The 5,779-nt window shown below is 39.9% G+C and overlaps 1 long non-coding RNA gene across 1 annotated transcript; it reads left to right on the top strand.

Annotated features, from left to right (window-relative positions):
• The first annotated feature begins 2,941 nt into the window (after positions 1–2,941).
• LOC133423199 (uncharacterized) lies at positions 2,942–5,779 on the top strand. The gene is made up of 2 exons (XR_009770809.1): positions 2,942–3,641; positions 3,915–5,779. It is a non-coding gene; the product is annotated as an uncharacterized LOC133423199 (long non-coding RNA).

The following is a 5,779-nucleotide window of genomic DNA, read 5'->3' as shown; positions in this document are numbered from 1 at the left end:
GTCGTACATGTGTTCTTTGGTTTTAAATAATGGTTGCGTGACACTTGCGTCGCGTCACATCACATAAATGCATGTTCATTGAAAAATGAAGCAGTTAAAATGTAGGAAAACTGGAAACGAGATGTGATGTGGTCAAAAACTGTTGTGGCTTCTTCAATATAAAACAACCGCAAAGAAGCCGTTCATCATTTGAAGACAGAGGCTTCCGGGGGGTGGAAGTAACATTAAAAATGATTTAAAAAAATATGGCTAATTAAAAAAAATCTATAATTAGTATGTAATTAAAATGTAAAATAGCAACAAACTGTCTGTTGTTTTGATAAACTCTTCACCAGAACGAGTTATCTGTACTGATGAATGACCATCTGAGTATTTGTGACTTAGGAAAGTGTGTGTAGGACTTGAGCCTGACCAGCTTTGACAACATTTCTACTGCACTGACTTCGACAGAAGAAAGTATAAACTTACTGGCAAAGAAACAAAACAAACAAGCCCTTCTGTTAATGATCACAGTCCACTGATAAGGCAAGCTTTATAAACAACCTTTGACCACCGGCAAAGCACATGTGAACGCTCCTACGTTATGTGCAGCTAGTTTCCTCTGTTACAGGTCTGCAAAATCAACTCGGATCATTTAAAAATTCAACCGTTAAGATGGACCGAAAAAAAAAATTGGCCATCACCTGTGGCGTCATTGTTGTCCTTGTTGTCATTATTGTTCCACCATCAGTGCTTCTTACACCTCGAACCTCCCAGTTCAGGTCAACATTCAGGGAGAAATGTCAGGCATTCTCAGAGACACCCCAAAGGTAAGCCTTTGTGTTTAAAATGACTTCCTGTTTGATCAAATACCATTTGCTCCACAGCCAGTTTCCACTTTGTTGGGGTTTTTTTTCCAGATGTGACAATCTATTGAGTTTGTTTGAGGATGCTTATGTGGGGCTGGACTCGTGCGACTTTCCGTCGAATGCCTATGACCAGCTCTTTACGAAGAAGCCCTTCACACACTCATGTGGCAAAGTATACCCCAGTGATTTCAGCACTAGCACATTATTTCAAGAAAAACGTATTGTACCTCCACAATGCACAAGTTTTAACATTGTGGTGTCATTCTGGGATTAGACAATGTTCTGGAGCAAAACAAAAGGTCTGGTCCATGAGTTTACTAAGAAGAGGAATCATTTTATCACCTTAGAGGACACGCTGCTGGGCTACATAATGAATGATATGACCTGGTGCGGAAAGAAGGGCTGCAAAGGTAAGAAGGGACTGCAGATGTAAATTAGCCTGTATGGCTAAATCTGGCACATTTACATGATGGACTCAAGTGCTCATGTCAATTAATGTGCGTTGTCCCTCATAAATAAATAAAGAACAGGTTCAGTTATAGATGGTAGATTATGTTCTTGCAGGTTTGGAAACTGCTCATCACAGCATGCACTTTAAATGAATCTGGATTTTGTTTTAGAAACATTCATCTATTGTAAGGTGGGCTGCATGTGCATCAACCCTAAGGATTCCTTCTGGGAGAAAGCATCAGCTGAAGTAAGTAGCAAAATGGTAAATGGTGCATTTAGCCATCATGTTTCAATTAATTAAATCCCTTTTGGACTGCTTGTTTTACCCAAAGACTGTATAAGAAGAACTGGACGAATGCTCTGTGACGTCACCCTTGTCTGAAGAGTGCTTTTGAAGCATCCTTTCGCTCATAATCCAACTAGTCTGGGATGCCGACTGGTGCACGCCCACCTATGTCAATCATAGCTAACCATTTTAGCTTTGTTGGCTTACCTTGCGCTAACGTATGACACTGATTCATATTACTTTACATTCATTCTTATCAAACCTGTCCAAACATCCTCATGTCAAATGCAGGGGTTGAAAGGAGGATTGATAGATCTCTGCTGAGACCCCCGGTCACTTGGCTGGGTTTGACCCGTTGTGTTACTGAACTGCAACTTTTCTTATTTCATTGATGGCTTCAAGCTGGATTGAATGAACTTGGTTTTATTCAGAAGGACTTTGCTCTAACCTCCATACGGGGCTGGTTGTGGGAAGCCCTGCTGAGATGATAATCCTCCTAGCGGGTTCTACCATAAACGCAGAAGACTTATGTAGTAACTTTGACCTCCCTGAACAAGTACCCACCACAAGAAAAGATTTCTTCTTGAACGACAGCCAAACACAGCATACAGCATAGCTGCGTCAGATCCTGAACGGCACCTCTCCTGCTATGATGGTCCCAGTGGCACGAACTGTGACCAGACAACTGAATGTTCTGTATTTATAGAACACACCTTTAATCAAACATAATGGAAGTGTAACACGCTGTAATTATATCACTTGTTATTTTGATGTAATACAGTCACGTCTAAATATTAGGACCTACCTTTTAATCCTAGGTTATTTTTTGGTGCGTGACACTAAAAAATAAAATTTAATGAAACATAAAGCCAGCAAGGGGGGGAAGTAATGTGGGCAAGACTAAGTACCCCCTTCCTGCTTCAGCAGGTGTGCAGACCTCTATAAAACCAAGCTGTTAGCTGGTCTGGAGCATTCAGATGTGTATTAATGCAACGCCAAGAAGAGGGAAAGCCATCTGCAGTCGTCTCAGAGGAGCAATTTTTGGTGCACATTGAGAGGGTTGTAAAACAATTAAAAGAAGAAATTGCATAGACTGTGCAATGCTCAGCAAAGCAGAGTTAGAAGAAGAGTCAACAAGTATGGTTTGTTAGGAATGGTTCCCAGGAGAAAGTCTCTTCTGTGTAACAGGAAACATGGATTCCAACTCATTCCAACTCAAGGTTTGGAACGATACCCCTGAACAAACTGGAACAATGTCTAATGGACAAACCATTAGACATCTGCGTACCAGAATATTCTAGAGGCAAATGTGAAGACATCTATCTGACAGCTAAAGCTCAGTCAAAACTGGGAAGGAGGACGATCCAAAAACACACTAACAAATCTACATCAGAATGCCTGAAAACTATCCGCCAAACCACTGCAATAACATCTTCAGCAGCGCTGTAAGCCATATGTGTTCGCTCCACATCGATATAGCAAAGAACCATGAACATACTTGCTGTTCCAGCTCTGGTGGTCTTTTCCCACTTCGCCATTTGTGGGAAACGGAACCCCTGGGACTGTTGAAGCTTTTAGACCTGGTTTTACACACTTACTCCCTCTAACTCACAGCACAGGTGTGCCATGTAGGTTCACAGAGAGTAATTAAACCTCAATCACTTGCTACTTTTGGTGACAAGCAGTGAGAAATTTGTGATCTTGTATAAACGTGTGTTTGCTTCTCGAAACTCTGTCTGAGGCTGAGCTACTAAAATACTTTAGTAAATATTTCAGATATCTTACGAAGGTATTATAGGGTTCATGTTTACTATTCAAATGATTGAGAGTAAAACCAAACATTAATGGGTTTGGAGAGGAGCTAATGAAGACCAGGATCCAGAGCAGGGAGAGGAGATTGCTTTTTATAGATTTGTTTCTTATATTTTCTCCAACTGAATAGTTGAAATATGTGTTTATAATATAGTGTCTTTGTAAATGTAGTTTGCACGTTATGCCTGTGGGGGTGCCAGTGTAATGCTAGACGGACGGACGGAGGAACCATTTGATCCTACCAGGTCAGTAACAATGAATAACTCACAATGGCAGGATGTTTAACCTATTACCAACAAGAAAAGCATTTATATTCCTTCACTTATGTTTTATTTTTGACACGTTGATACAAAACATGCAAGTACAAATCCTTTAAATATGCCTTTTTTTAATTGAACGTGTTTTTATTTCGGAAATATTCTTTTCAAAATGCAGCATATGTCAAACTTACAATGGCTGTTTAACTAAGATCCTAACCCATTTTCCATTTCTTCCTGTATTTCTTTCTGTTCACCCAGTTATTTTGGTAGGTTTGAAGTGGGGAGACTCGTTCATCCCAGGGTGGTTAACCTGAAGGTCATTTGGGTTACCGATACTAAAGACAATAAGTAAGACTTATTGGTCACCATTGTTACACTATCTCTTCTTCTTCCTGTTAAGTGCTGCAGTACTTTTTTTCTTTCCACATTTCTTTGTTTACTCGACAAAAAGGGCAGAAAAGATTTGCAATAAACTAAGCAAGCCAAGGTAAAATAGCTAAGTGTCACTGAAATAAGGTGGGCGTGTTCCAGTCAGTTTGCATGGCTGCAGGTTCCGACCCTGAAAACCAGGCTTGAGAAACCTGCAGCGTTTGTCCAGTTCCATCTGATACAGTCTGACACTCAGCCTGATAACAGGCTGAGTGAAAATGAAAGTTTCAAATTAGCATTATTTAACTGAAGTCCCCTTGGTTGGTATTCCAGGGACTTATCCTGGTAACACACGTGCGGTGAGACGAAAGAAACAGCTTTCTTTTTAAACTCAATGTCTTGACTCAATTTTTTCCATTTATAGACAAAACATAAATCTGTGTATTATTCTTCCTTTGTGGAACAATAGACAAAAAGAGAATAACTGTATTTATATGTTTTTCTTTTGCTTTTTCGCTCTTCTTTTTTAAAAAACAAAATGAGAAAAAAACAAGACAGAAACTAGGGTTGTTAGTTTTGTGTGTGCAATGGACTGTTGGGAAAACAAGGAAACACATGTCAAGTGTGATGGAAAGTTGCAGGTTGTGAGGTAAAAAGTGGTTAAATGGGTTAAAAGCTGAAAGCTTGTGATCAGCCACCTGGATGGGAGGAATTGAGAGCATTTGCCACACTTGTGTCACTAAAGAGTTTCAAAGCGAATGTTCAGCATTAGCTGGATTACATGGCTCATATGTTGCAAAAAAGAAAAAGCTCCAAAAAATGAGCTCTATGTAAATTTAATGATCACTGTGTTTGCAACGAAAAGAAAAGAAAACTATGTATTTTTATGTTTATGCTCCCTTTGCAATTCCTCTGTGCAGCTTAAACTGTAACCGAGAGTCTCTGCAGCAGTTGCAGGACATGCTGGATCCAAAGATCGCCTTCAGCTGCACGCCTGTAACTGAGTAAGTACCGGACATATATCAGCAGAGGCTCTGTTGCACCCTGGGACTCACTCCCACAGCTCTAAACCCAGTTTCCTTTGTCTTTAATTGCAGGTCCCGTATCCACTACTGCATTGAAAGGGGTTTAACCACCGAGGCCTGCTGGAGTTAAACCTTTCTGACATCAAACTGTCAGAAAAAAGCTGGGAAGACATGTGTTCTTTTTCATTCCGTCACAAAAGTCAACAATATTCTCTTCATTCCTAGATTAACTGCAAGTACAGCCGGAGCACTTGCTCTGAAACAGTCATGTGTCATCTTTTAATCCTATGGTTCCTTTTTTGGGGGGATTTCTCAGCCATTTCTCGTTCCAGCATAGCTTTGATCCAATCAGGCATTCAGGTTTTGGGTTGTTTGGTTAGACACCACTGCGTTTCATCTGTGTTGACTTTTACATTTTTCTTCATTCACACAAATGTAGATTTGTTGATTTGCTTTGGAATATTTTCCTGTTGCACGACCCAGTTTCAACAAAGTCTGAGATGTAGCTCTTGTTTTTGTTTGTTTGTTTTTATTTCTCTGAGCATTATTGAACAATCTCAACTGAAGCTCAGAAAGGGACATCTGCTCCTTAGAAAATGTGCATGTATTTAAATTTCTTTCCATCTGTTATTTACTGTTCAATTGTGTCTTGCTGCTTTTAATGTTGATGTAAAGCACTTTGAATTACCTTGTGGTAAATTGTGCTATACAAATAAACTTGCCTTGCCT

This window comes from Cololabis saira, chromosome 22, assembly GCF_033807715.1.
Source record: "Cololabis saira isolate AMF1-May2022 chromosome 22, fColSai1.1, whole genome shotgun sequence".
Taxonomy (NCBI): Eukaryota; Metazoa; Chordata; class Actinopteri; order Beloniformes; family Belonidae; genus Cololabis; species Cololabis saira.
Note: the sequence above shows the minus strand (reverse complement) of the source record. Positions and strands in the feature narration are given on the sequence as shown.